Raw genomic sequence first — 13,814 nt, forward strand, 5'->3', positions numbered from 1 at the left:
CGTTCTTTCAACAGCAACAGTGCAAAGAATGACAATGCCCAGTCAGCCCAGCCACCGCGGGGGGCACCGGGCCACCCCTCCATCCCCAGGTGAAGACGGAAGGCGTGGCAGAGAGCTGTGGGCAGGCTCCGGGCGGGCAGGGGAGAGCCACATTCCTTACTGAGCTCTGCAATGCAGGGTGTGGCTTTTGAGCTTTTTGGTGGTGGAAATCCCCCTGCCCCTGAAACTTGCTCCGGAATCCACATCAAAAGCAAGCAAGAGGGGTGGGCTTTTGGGAGAGTGAGTCAGGCGCGTGGGGACAAGGGAGTGCCCGGGCTCAGCGCTCCCTTCCGGCTTCCGACTCCGGCTTCCTGCTGATGTGCACCCGCTGAGGCAGTGGTGAGGGCCACTCACGTGGGCGAGCTGGACTGAGTTCCCAGTTTCTGGCGTCCACCTGGCCCAGCTGGCAGGCACTTGGGGGGTGAACCAGCAGATGGACTCTCTCGCGCTCAGAAAACAAAAGGCAGGCAAGAGACAGATTGCACCCCTGGGCCTCCCTCTGCCAGCCCAGGCTCCTAAGGTGCCCCCATGGGGTTCTGAGGACCCAGCTAGAAAACCGAGAGGCTCTGGGGTGCATCCCAAAGCCAGGCACAGCCTCTGATGGGAAGGAGCTGCACTTGCCGACTTCGGGACCCTGGGCAGGTCCTTCACCTCCCGAGTTCCATTTTGAAACTGTTGAAAGGATTACTCGTGATGTCCTGCTGGAAACACTGTACACACACGAGCCCGGCCCTAGCTGAGCCGCCCTGTCCAGCGTGGGAACCCACAGCCAACGGAGCTGGCGGCAGTGCGGGACACACGCCAGATCCCAAAGATTAGCAAGGAAAAAGAGAAGGAACGAAAGGGTATGTCATGGATCATTTTTATATTGAACACATGTGGAAGAGGTAATATTTTGGATATATGAGGTTAAATAAACTACATCACTGAAAGTAATTTTACCGGCTCCCTCTTCCCCATAAAAGCACTACTAAGAAAATTTAAATGACACTCATCTGGGCACGGCCGTTCCCACCTAGGGCAGGCATCTCAGCAAATATCCCGAACACACTGCATACATCGTCCCTGGTGCCCGGGGCAGGCAGCGGGGGCGGGGTCTCCACCATTTCCTGGTCCATGGGGGTGTAGACAACAGACCCCGGGGGCAGATCCGCCACTCAGCGGGGCCAGCGCCTGCTTTGCCAAAGCAAGTCCAAGCTTTGCTGATTTATGTAGGCTGCAACTTAATCTGGGGTGGATAAGGGAGATTGTGGGGAGAGGAGAAGCAGCTAGCGCGAGGCCTGTTTGAATCTCAGCCAAACAAGGAATTTCTCTGGCTCAGTCAATCCCTAGGGATGCTCCACACCTTATTTAGGAATTCCCACAAACCTAGCCAGAAACAGGAAGGACAAACCAGTGAAAGGCGCAGCACCGGCGAAGGCCACTTGCTGCGCCTCCGTGCCTCGGTTTCCACATCTGTACAATGGGCCTCACAAGACTCCTTGCTGTAGATTTAAATCCATTCATTTTCTACCGCAGGGTCTGTTTTCGCCCAGCAGCCACGGGTCTCCCTGCCTGCCCCAGTCGGCCCCGGCCCCCTCCGGCCCCCCGGCGGCGCTGGGGCGGTGGAATCCCGGTCGACAGCGCCACAGCGCCGCCCGGAGTCGAGCTCCGCACTTTGGGAAGCACGCCGGCTTCTCCGAGGCCCTTTCTGGGCAAACGCGGCGGCTTTCCCCGGAGCGCCCGTGAATGTCTCGGGAGCTTCGGCGGCGCGTGGGCAGGTCCCGCTGAGACCCGGGCCGGCGCGCGTTTGCAGAATGAGCAGAGCAAACATCTATTAAGGTGTCGTCTCGAGGGGCCATTCCGGCCGGGCTGTCGCACGCCCAGCGGGACGCGCGGCCCCGGGCAGCCCCGAGCGAGGACAAACAGAAAGCGCAAAGCAGGCAAGGCTCGCTTCTCTGCGGCCGCGGGGACCCCCGCTCCCAGGACTCCGCCACGATACGCGGTCGATCGATCGATCGATCGATTGATTGAAATGCCCCGCTCCCGCGCGCTACGCGCTCTCGGGCTCCGGCCCCGCTCCCGGGCGAATCTGCCCCAACTCTCGGCCGAGGGCGAGCGGCAGCGAGTGGGTCCCCGCGAGGGTGCGCGCTCGGCGCCGGGAGCGCGGCCAGCGGGGTCCGGAGGCCACCGGAGCTCGAGAGCCGCGGGGACCCCCGCCCCCGGCCCGGGCCCCGACTTCGGGGCGAGGCCTTGCGCCCGGGGCTGCAGGGCCCGCGCCCTCCGAGCCGCAGGTAAAGCGCCCGCTGGCGGGTCGGGGCCGCCCAGCGCTGCCCGCCCCGGCGCGCGCCCGCCTCCCCCGCGCCGAGGCCGGAGGCCGGCGGGCCGGGGGCCCGGCCGCGCGGTGCCAAGGCGCTGGCTCCGGCCGCGAGGTCGGCGGGGCTGGGCGATGTAAGAACCGCCCGGGCGGGGCGCGGACCCGGACTTTGGCGAGGGCGGCGCGCCGGGGCGGGGGCCGGGGGCGGCGGCGGCGGCGGGGCCGGGGGGCGGGGAGGAGGAGGAGGGTGGAGGCGGGAGGAGGAGCAGCCGCCGCGCTCGCCGGGGGATGCAGCAGCAGCGGCGGCGGCGGCGGCGGCGGCGGCAGCAGCAGCAGCGGCGCGGAGTCCCCTGCGCCCCGCGGCCCGGCCGGGCTGCGGCAGAGGCGGCAGCGCCGGGCGCCGGGTGAGGCCGCCCGGGCCGTGCGCGCCGGTGAGTGGGGCGCGCGGGGCAGGTGGGCGGGCCGGGGGACGCCAGGTTTGGGCCGGGATTCCCGGCGATCCAAGCTTCACCCGCGGTGAGCACGACCGCGAGCCTTGTCCAGGTGAAACGGGACCGGTCCGGACCGCCCGGCTCCGGCTCCGGCTCCGGCTCTGGCTCCGGCCCCAGCGTAGCGCGCGGAGGTGGGACACGGCGCGCAGGCGGGAGGCTCCGGCGCCGAGCGGCCGCTGGGGGATGACCCATTTGACCCCGCCGGCGGGCTGGGCGGGCTGGCAGGCGAGGACTTCCCGCCGCGCCCCTAACCCGGGGACGCGCCTCGCCGAGCCCTGACGGCCCTGGAGAAGGCGCGCCTGGGCCCGCCGGCCGCAGGGGCATGGCCTCGTTGACCCCTTTGGGGTGCGACCCAAAGGACCGGCTGGAAGCCAGGCCACGTGGGGCTTGTCCGGGCAGGACACGGGAAAGCTGGGACCGGACTTCCAGAGTGACTACGAGCTCGCGGGTCCCGGGAGGACCAGCGGACCGAGAGGCAAACTTCCTCCCGGGCCGGGTCGAGCCAGTTCCGCCGCCCGTGGGAGACGCCCCTCCCCGGCTGAGGTCCCGCCGCCAGGCTGCGCGGCCTCCAGGAGTGCATTTGTTCATTTGTTTTCAAACATTCTTTTCTCATTCATTCGTTCCCCCAGCTTTCGGGGCTCAGCCTGCGGTGCCAGGCTCCGGGCTGCCCTGGAGCAGCGTTTGCTGCCCGCGGGCCCCGAGCTCCTGGCCGGCCTGGAGGACAAAGGGGGTGCGGCGGGGCCGCAGGTGGGGAAAGGTCGGGAGACCCCGCGATCCCCAGCGGGCAGCGGCCTCCGGCCACAGCGCCCCGCCCGCCCGGCACACAGTAGGTGCTGCACACAGTAGGAGGAGCACGCCAACCTGCACGGGGCCTCCGCCTCCCCCCTCGGGAAAGTTCTGGTCCCCCGCCCCGCCCCCGTCTGGACAGTCCTTCCTGCAGCTTGTTTTAATCACCTTTGGAGTTAAAAGTCAATATTTAATTAACCAGGAATCACATTCAGCCTGCATTGAGACTGGGCTCTGGCTCCTCTGTGCGTGGCGGGACCGCCCCCTCGGCCCTCAGTCTGTCCCTGCCTCCTTTCCCCATTGCCCCCCTTGGGGCAGAGCAGGGGGCTGCTCTGGGGCGGGTCCTGGGGGCGGCTTTCCCTGGGGGCCCCTGGCTGTAGTTACAGGGAAGGGGACCCCTCACTGTGGCTGCACCTCCCCTCACAGACCCCCTCAGGGTCCGAATCGGATGAGAGCGCTCCCTAAAGGCAGAGGCGGGTGGGGGGTGTCCCTGGGCACTGTGGCCCCTCCCTGCAGACCCGGGCGTGGTTCAGTGGTTGTGGAGCAGCTCCCAGGGCCCTGGTGCAGGCTGCTTCTGCCTCGGCCAAGTTCACGGCCGTGAAGTCCCCGTGTTGGCATCAGCGCTGTGGCTGGGGCTCAGCGTGGGTTTGGGGTTTGGGCTTTGTGTGTCTTAGGTTTTCCATTTGAATTTACGGCTTTTTCAGAAACCTTGATAACATGTGAAGTTTTGAAACTTAAGCGTTGGACAGCGAGTTGGTTGTCAAACGCGAGGGCTTGGAGGAGGATGTGCAGCCCCACGGGGCTCGTGGCGGAGCTGTGTGCGCCCCCCCCCCCCCGAGAGTTCCCCTGCGCGGCACCTCCGGTCTGGATGTGCAGCCCCCTGCCCCAGGGTTGGGGGCCCATCTGTTGCCGTGGGAATACCACTGCCTTGCCCCTCGCCTGCATCTGAGCGAGTCCTCTGCTTGGACCTGCCTCAAGGGGGCAGCTCTGGCCTCCTAACAGCCAGCCCAGGAGTCGTGGCCAGCTCAGCTCGGCCAGGTGTGGGCCATTATCTCTTCTCCGACTTTGCGGCTGGGAAGGAGACCAGAGCCCTGTCCAGGACTGGTCCTGTGTAGCGGGTGGAGGAGGCAGGGGGCTCTCCATGCTAACCAGCCCTGGCCTGGCCCCGTGCAGCCCCGAGATGACAGGCGTTGGTGGACCCAGCTCTGCGGCGGGCCCTGTCCATAGTGACTTAGTGCACACAGAGCGCCATGGGGTCGGTACAGTGTTAGAGGACGCTGCTGGGGGCGGGGCCTCGGAACCCCTGGGGTCTCCTCTCCTGGGCTTCGGCCCCTCCAAGTGAGGAGACCGCGGAGCACGCAAAGGAGCCGCCTCCTGGACTCTGCCCTCTCCGGCACCCCCACTGGCAGAGAAGCTCGGCTCGGAGTTGGGGGTTTTTTTGCCCTGAGAAAAACATGCGGTTGCCTGGCCCCTTTGCCATCCGCCTGCAAGAATGCACGCGCTCTGCTGACTCCTGTCACAGCGCAGAGCGAAATGTCAGCTGCAGCCGAGGCGCCGGAGCCCGGGTCTCTGATGAGGATTGCAGCCCTCTGCCAGCGCGGGCCAGGGCCTGGAAATTCTCCTGCAGGTGACGCCCTCTTGTGGCAGGCGGTGGAGTCGCACAGACCTGGCCCCAGAAGGGGATCCCCCCCCATCCATCCCCCTTCCCCAATCCAGGGCGCACTGCTTCGGGCCTGGGCCTGTGTGCTAACCTGTGGGCTGAGGCCGCACTGGGGCCTGGGATGGGCCCAGGTGGTGGTCTGCAGGCGCCCCGGATCGGGCAGATTCAAGGCACTATCTAATTGGGAGATCATTAAGATCATTATAATTAATTGGCATCCTGATAAATGGCATGATTGCCTAATTGGGGCGGTTGCTAGGGAACCAGGCCTCACTTGGAGCCTAAGGGGGGATAGGCGCTGGGCGGGTCACAGTGGGTGTTAGGGCTGCGGCTCCAGCGGCTGCCGGGCAGGAAGCGGGAGCAGCCCTTGCTCTCGCGGAGCTGCAAATGGAATAGGGGTGAGGGAGGGGCGTGTTCCTGGAAGGATGTGCAGCAATCAGGGTCCTCTCTCCTGCAAGCAACAGAGAAACATCTCAGGTCCGCTTCAGGAGGAGTGAAGACTTAGGGCCTCCGCAGGCAGAGCCGCCACGGTGACTCTGGCCAGGCACAGCTGGCAGAGTTGCAGCGCTCTCCGGAGGCCCTGTTCCTCTCCATCCCTGCTCCGCCCTCCAGGGAGGGAGTGGGCGGGCTTTGGCAGCCCTGGGCACGGTGGTTAGGAAAGCCAGACTGCCTGGCCCCCTGCCCAGCAGTGAGATGGAGGTGGGTGACCTAACCCCTCTGCCTCGATGTTCTCATCCGGCAAGTGGGCATGATCACAGCACCTGTCGCCCGTCTGTGTACGGCTGAAATGAGCTCATCGGTGTCGAGCGCTTAGCGTGGCGTCTGGCACCCCCAGCTCTGGGTCAACACGGGCTGTTCTCAGCGTGGAGGAGCCCCTGGCCCCTCGGGCTCAGCCCAGAAGGAGAGAGCAGGCTGGGAGCGTGAAGTGGAAGGCGGGCCTGGCTGCTCTGCCTGTGCGCGGGCTGCTGGTGTGCGTGGTGGTGGCCAGTGGGCCTCGCTGCGTTTTGGCCGAGGTGGACTCCATGGAAACATGCCCCGCCTCCCGGAGCCCGCCTCGTCTGCTGGCGTCCGCAGGGTGCAGCCTGGCCTTGAGCCTGGGCTTTCTGGGGGCCGGGGATGGCCTTTGCCCAGCCCTCCGCCGGGAGAACCGTCTGGAAGCATTTCCTGAGACGTGCACAGTCCAGACCCTGCTGAACGGAGCTCTGAGGGGGAGGGGGGGCTGGCACCGGGACGACCAGTGCACGTGTGCTTGAGCGAGAGGGCCCTGGGCGTGGGCATCTTCCGGCCGGAACCCTGGAGAATGTTCTAGGCCCTGGCCAGCTGCTGGGCACCTTCACAGGGCGGCCCCTTGCTTGGGAGTCCAGGTGTCTAATGAGCACCTGCTGAGTGGCAAGCCATGTGCGAGGGGCGGGGACAAGTGAGAGAGACCTGGACGTGTGGGGCTGGCACTTCAGAGCGTGGACAGCAGGGGACCCCACACGGACAAGTTCATGGGCAGGCACAGAGCTCTGTGACGGAAACAAGACAGTGATGGTGACTTTGGTGCATGAGGGGGCAAGGGCGGGGGCCTCTGCGCGGCCGAGGAGGCCCCTACACCTGTGCCCTTTGAGCATAGCCTACGTTTTAGCGAGGAGCCGGCCTTGGGAAGAGCTGGCGGAACAGCACTGGGAGGCCTGGAGGTGGAGAGGAGGGGCTTGTCTGAGACCTGCTAGAGCAGGGAACAGAAGTGCGGTGGGGTGGGGGAGGCCAGGGGGCACATCAGTCATGGTGAGGCGTTTAGACCCCCTTGTAAAGGCGGCGGAAACCACCGCAGGGTTCTCAGTCCCAGGAGGACATGATTTGTGTTTGGTTGTCTTCATTTTTCAAGTCTTTACCTTATGATGGGTTTTTTAAGAAGATTGGTTTACTTGAAAGAGTAACACAGAGAAGGAGCGATCTTCCATCTGCTGGTTCACTCCCCACATGGCCGGCCAGGGCTGGGCCAGGCTGAAGCCAGGAGCCTGGAACTCCGGCCTGGGTGCAGGGGCCCACGCCCTCGGGCCGCCCTCTGCTGCCTCCCCAGCCGCGATAGCTGGGCACAGGGTCAGAAGCAGAGCAGCCGGGACTCGAACCAGCGATCTGAATGCCTGCGACGAGCAGCGGCTCAGGGCCAGCCTGTTTTGCTTTTATTGACCTGCAATTATGCACAAGTGTTTATGGGTTGCAGTGTGGTGTTTTGATGCATGTGTAAGGATCAACCTAGAGTAATTAGCATATCGCCGCTCAAAGACGGATCATTTCTTTGCGGTGAGAACATTGAAGCATCCTCTCCTTGGGGGAGGGAGGGAGGAGGCTTGGCCTGGTGGTCTAGGGCTGACGGAGGCACCTGCGCGCACGTGAGCGCCGGGTTCAGTGCGCAGTGCTGGCTGCCGACTCCAGAGGCACAGTGATGGCTCAGTCCTGGGTCCCTGCCACCGTGCGGGAGACCTGGGTGCAGGCTGCCAGCGTCAGCCTGGTGTAACCCTGCGCGTTGGGAGGCTTGACTTCCTGTCTGTCTCTCTCAGAAAAAAGTAAAAATGTAGCGCTTTAGGAACACCCAGGGCCGTCAGGATAACCACAGCCCCAGCCGTGTCTCCTGGTGGAGGCCAGGCCTTGTTCCCCACCCTCCCTGCAACACGGTACCCACTGAGCAGCCTCCCCGGCTGCCCTGAGTGGGTGCTGGACCGGCGGGAGCTGGGACACCCAGAGGCGCCAGGAGTCGGGGGTGGGGGGCACGGGTGGTGGCAGCGCACATGGGGTCCGGCAGGCAGGACGCTGGGGGGTGGGCTGTGGTTCCCAACCAGGGGTCATTTTGCAAGGGGACATTAAGCAAAGTCTGGGGAGGGAAGCAGCTGGCGGCCGGGGGGTGGGGGTGGGCAGAAGCCCTGCAGTGCGCGGCTCGCCCCAAGTCCCACAGCGCCAGGGACCCGGCTGACTGTGAGGAGGATCTGGGGTGGGGAGAGGGTGATCGGAATGCACGTGGGGAAGGGTCAGCCCGCGGTGCCCCCCTCCGCGGGGCATCTGCCGCTCAGTGGGTGCGGATGCCCGGGGCAGCGGGGTGGGGGGCGAGGCCCTGGCGGGCGGAGTGCTGGGATACTGTTTGCAGCCCTGGCGTTGGAGAACGGGTTTAGTTCCCTGTTGTGGTCCCCCCTCCCTGAGCGCCCCAACACCTGCCCCGCACCTGTTGAGTGGATATGGCTCGCACACCCCATGCGGTCACCTCTCTGACGCCCCTGAGGGTCGGGCTGAGCCTCGCTGCCCAGTGATTGGCAGCCGGCACTAAATATCCCAGGGCGTGCACGGTCCCCAGCCCTGGCGGGGCCACCGTGGGTGGTGCGGCCTCAGAGCGTCTGCAGCCCAGTCCAGGGTTTCTCCATGGTCCTTAAACAGGACTGCTAGCCCCACGGCGCCCAGTGGCCCCCGCCTGCAACACAGGGGCGCGCCAGCTGCCTCGTGCACCCGCACCTGGGCTCTGCTTAAGGTGAGCTCTCCCCCGAACCATCGGTGTTGCGTGTGGGAGCTGAGGGCCAAGGCCGTCCCCGGGCCCCCAGGACGTGTTTGGCCAGGTGGAAGTGGGTGTGTTAGGGGAAGAATGTTGCCAGCGGCTTTTCTTGTTGGCTTTTGGGCGCGGGTCCCGGCAGGGTCTTGGCCCGCCTCCGGTGGAAGGCCCACAGAAGTTCAGGAGGTGTTCGCGCGCCGTGAGAATCAGATCATCCGGAAGCCACGTCTGGGCAGCCCTAGAGACGGGCACTGACCCGAGTGTGTGGAGAGCAGGAGTCTTACAGGCCGGAAGTCCTGACCGCCTGAGTGTGAATGAGATGCATTCGGTGTGAGAATTACTCTTCCTGGTGAAGCAGCCGCAATGTTTCCCACGTAACAAAGAGCCCAAAGCAGGGTTTTTGTCCAACAGCTGCTTTGTCCCAATAAGAATGTCATCAGGACTTGGGATCTTTCTGCCTCGCTCCCTCGTGGCCTCAAGATGGCTGTCATGGCTCCAGACATCACATCCCGTTACAGAGTGGGAGTATAGGGAAGGACACCTTGCTGACCCTCTCCTCACCAGAAAGTAAAATCCTCCTTGCTGTCTCTCTTAATCAGAGAGCAAAATCCTTCGGAGAGCACCCACATCCCAGCAGACTTTGTTTCCGTCTCATCGGCCCAGGGTTGGGCTTTGTACTTATCTCTAAAGTAAACACTGGGAACGAGGAACGGATTTTATTGTTTGACTTGGTTCAGCAGTCCAAAAACCCTCTTCTTACAGCAGGTATTTTTGCCGACTTGCCTGAAATAAACTCACAATTAACATGTATGCACATACTTGCTCATCAATAAATACCCTGACGGTGATTCAAAAACTAGAAGGAAATGACCCGGATTGAAGACTGCGCATTGCAGTATGTAAGTGCCTGGGAAGAGCAGGCGGCCAGTCCTTCTACCGGCGTAGAGTCGCGGGCAGCCGAGAGCTCCAGGTGCAGCTAGGGGCGGTGGTGTGGGCAAACAGCAACCACAGGTGACCTGGCCATGGACAGTGTTGATTCTCCAAAATAGGTTTTTTTTTACAGGCAGAGTTAGAGAGAGAGAGAGACAGAGAGAAAGGTCTTCCTTCCGTTGGTTCACCCCCCAAATGGCCGCCATGGCCGGCTAGCGCTAAGCCAGGAGCCAGGTGCTTTCTCCTGGTCTCCCATGCGGGTGCAGGGCCCTCCCGGGCCACAGCAGAGAGCTGGCCTGGAAGAGGAGCAACCAGGACAGAATCTGGTGCCCCAACCAGGACTAGAACCCGGTGTGCTGGCACCGCAGGCGGAGGATTAGCCTAGTGAGCCGCGGCGCCGGCCACGGGGAGTTCTGTGCAGGGTACAAACCGTGCAAAGCCGTCTCCATCGCCAGGCCCAGGGGACTGAGCGGCCCTTACACCTGGACGAATGGGGCATGGGAAGTCATTTCTTCCCCGCCTGGAGCCCTGCTCGTCAGCCACCCTCCTGCGCCCCCAGCCCAGAGCCAACGGTGACCCGGCCGTGTGACAAGCAAAACAGCCTCGCAGGTCCTCAGGACACCCTGGGGTGGGGTGCGGGGTGCGGCGTGGTTTCCCCTCCAGGACCAGTGGCGCCGAGCGTTGCTGGTTTATTATTGGGGGGGCTCCCACTCTCTGGACGGAATTGGGGCGCGTTAAGCAGGAGGGTGAGGTGGCAGGCTAAGCCGCCGTTAGGATGCCTGCATCCCAGGCCAGAGCCCTGCTTCCAGTCCAGCGACCTGCTAATGCTCCCGGGTGGCCGAAGTGCTTGGGCCCCTGCCACTCACATGGGAGACCCGGGTGACCTCTGGCTTCCTGGCTTCCGCCTGGCCCAGCCCTGGCTGTTGTGGGCGTTTGCGGAGTGAACCAGCAGGTGGACGATCCATCTGTCCCCCTTCTCTTTCTCCTCTTCCTTTCTCTCCCTCTTCCTCTCTGCCTTTCTCCCTTTCAAACAAATGTTAAACCAAGAGGGAAAACCCACTGGGTGGCCCCGTGCGGTTACCCCGAGTGCCCCTGCTCGCTGTCGCCCTCCGAGTTGACCTGTCCGTGAGATGCCGGGCCAGGAAACGGCTGCGGCATCAGCGGCGAGTGGGGACGTGAACTGGGGTTAGCAGAGGCCCAGGAGAGGGCGGCCCTGAGAGCCGTCCGCGGAGCCTATGCGTCGGCTCCGCTGAGTGCAGGCTCGGCTGCCCGGGTTCCAGCCCCAGCCTGACCTCTCAGGGACAGCGTGGAGCCAGGCCAGGCGGTGTCGCTGAGCCTCAGGTCTCTGTCCTGCGCACACAGACGGCTTCAGAAAGGCAGGAGGGGCGGCATTGGCCTGGCGGCTAAGACCCACGTCGGTATCCGAGTGGTCAGGTTCAAGTCCGGCTCTGCTCCTGCCAGCGTGCACCCTGGGAGGCAGCGGGGAGGGCTCCAGTGGTGGGGCCCCCGCCGCCCACACAGGAGATCTGAATGGCGGTCCCAGCTCCCGGCTTGGCCTGGCCCCGTCCTGGCCATTGACTGGGGAGTGAACCAGCAGTGGGTGCGCTCTTGTTTCTCTCTCAAAAAACCCGACTGATTTAAGAAGGCAGGCAGGTGATCATTATTGCTGTCATAGCTACTACTGCTGGGCCCTTGCTCCTGGCTTCCTGCTCCGTCACTGGAGAGCCATGCCTGCAAGGTCCCCTCCCCGTGCTCACCTGGCCACCGCCGCTATGAAGCCCCTCAGGGACCCAGTGGCCGGTCTGGGGACCTGAGGTTGCCCCGGGAGCCCGAGGTGGGGCCGGCGCCGTGAGCGTGGGGAGATGCTTCTAGCCTACCTGGGGTCCCTCGTGGTCCACACTGGGGCTCCCGACATCCCAGCACCAGTGCACTCAGCCCCGGGGGTGGGCGGGGCCAGGCGCTTCACAGCTCCCCAGGGAACGCCCGGGGGCCTGAAGCAGAGCTGATGCTGAACAGGGCGCCTCCTGCTGGGCAATCCTGCACCGTGCCAAAGGGCTCGCCGTGGTGCTGGCGCCCCTAAAACCTCCGTGGGGGCAGCGCTGTGGCGTAGCAGGTAAAACCGCCGTCAGTAGTGCCAGCATCCTATATGGGCACTGATCAAGTCCCGGCTGCTCCTCTTCCGACCCAGCGCCCTGCTAATGCGCGTGGGAAAGCAGCAGAAGATGGCCCAAGTGCTTGGGCCCCTGCACCCACTGGGAGACCCAGGAGAAGCTCCTGGCTCCTGGCTTTGGCCTGGCCCAACCCTGGCCATTGTGGCCATTGGAGAGGTGAAACAGTGGATGGAAGGCCTCGCTCTCTTGCTCTCTCGTCACCGTGACTTCCAAGGAAATAAAATAAATAAAAAAAAAAAAAAAATAGAGACAGGAGCCTCTCAGGCTGGCTAAGCAGCTTGCAGACGTGTGTTTTCTTTGGAAGCCCAAGAGCGCTTCAGAAACTTTGTGGAAAACAGAATTAAAAGTTGTGCTTATTTTAGTGCGAACCGTTTTGAAATCCATGCATGGTTTTTTCATACTACACATTTTCCACGAGCTTTTTTTAACTTCCTTCATATTTTGAACCTTCTATTTATTTTTCTGAAGGTTTTTCATTTACTTGAAAGGCAGAGTGACAGAGAGAGCGCTTCCATCTGCTGATTCACCCCCACATGGCCGCTCCCTTCAGCGTCCAGGTCCCCCCTACATGTGCAGGGGTCCAAGCACTTGGCCATCACCTGCTGCCTCCCAGCGCGTTAGCAGGGAGCCGGATGGGAAGCGGAGGAGCCGGGACTGGACCAGGCGCTCCGTATATGAATGTGGGCGCCCAGGCGGCGGCGGAATCCACCGCACCACAACGCCGGCCCCTTCTGAGCCAGGAGGCAGCCATCCGCCTGCAGCCGTTGTGAGGTTTCGCGTGTCAGCATGAAGGTTTTCGGTTTCTCCTAAAAAACAGCAAGATGGAGGCCGTATCTGACCACGCTGGGCTCCCTCCATCCGGGTCCCGGGGTCGCCAGTTCAGCGCACTCCCTCCGGTGCCTTCGCCTGGGCTGTGGCCAAGTTCACCGCCGTTCACTGCCGTCTATCGTGGCCCTCGCCTGCTGTTTTCCTCATCGCGGAGAAGCGTTTCTCTGCTGACCCCTCCATCAAAAGTGAGAGCGGAGAGGAAGGGAGGTGAGCTTCTCTCACCTGGCCCAGGTGCGGGGTTACGGTTGTCACCTGGTACCATTTGCGGGAGAACGCACGGCGGGCCCGGAACATTGGTGCAGTCGCCAGTCCTACAGCACCCGCTGCTGGAGGTTGAATCCTCCGGGGGTCCCTGCCGTGGGGCCTGTTGCTGTGGTGGGGAAACTGAGGCACTGTAGCGGGGCAGGGGAGGGCGAGTGAGAGGAGGAGCAGCTGAGGGAAGGATGCTTCCCGTGTGGCCTCATCCGAAAGCTGGGGGTGATTTGCCACCAGCTTCTAACATCCATGGTAATGGGGGCACCCCAGGGGCGGTCGGAGCCCTGCCCGTCCCCAGCTCATCTGAGTGCGGCTCTTGCCCACACACCTGGAGCCCCCTCGTCCCAGTGGGTAAAGCCGCTTCCGCCATCCCCGGCCCGGAGGCCTGGCTTCTGGAATGATCTTGGGCGCCAGGCCGTCTCCAAGGTGAGCTAATGAGCGGGGGCGCAGGGCGTGCGGCTGCGGACTGGGTAGAAAGGGAAGAAGTAATTGGATTATTAATACCGAGCGGCCAGAAGGTCCTTTATCTCTTTTGTGCTCTTCCCAAAGCAAACTGCGACCTCCCGGCGGCAGCCTTCAGTGGGGGTGCTCAGGGCTGGGCAGCTTGAGTTAAAGGGCCGGGGGAGGGGCAGGCTGGGGAGCCAGCCCACAATTAGGCGTGAATAATGGCTCCTTATTGCTTTTGGCCAGAGGCCTTCGCAGAAATAACTTTGTAACTCCCTGCCAGCTAAGCTTTTGTCCACAGCCCAGACAAAGGAACAAAGCACAGAGGTGGGAATTTCTGTATCTGATTCCGCTTCCCCTAAACACCCAGGGAGGGCGGCAGGTGTGGCCGGCCTAG

At 63.4% G+C, this 13,814-nt stretch overlaps 1 protein-coding gene across 2 annotated transcripts in view; it reads left to right on the forward strand.

Annotated features, from left to right (window-relative positions):
• The first annotated feature begins 1,848 nt into the window (after positions 1–1,848).
• The window catches only part of SULF2 (sulfatase 2), an 89,531-nt gene continuing 77,565 nt past the window's right edge, over positions 1,849–13,814 (forward strand). Inside the window, exon 1 of one of the 2 annotated variants that reach the window (XM_051844953.2) lies at positions 1,849–1,961. The gene's annotated coding sequence lies outside the window, so the exon portion shown is untranslated. Of the gene's footprint in view, positions 1,962–2,631; positions 2,767–13,814 lie in introns of those variants that run through there. The other variant, XM_051844952.2, reaches the window with a different exon arrangement.

Source organism: Oryctolagus cuniculus, chromosome 11 (genome assembly GCF_964237555.1).
Source record: "Oryctolagus cuniculus chromosome 11, mOryCun1.1, whole genome shotgun sequence".
In the NCBI taxonomy this organism is placed as follows: domain Eukaryota; kingdom Metazoa; phylum Chordata; class Mammalia; order Lagomorpha; family Leporidae; genus Oryctolagus; species Oryctolagus cuniculus.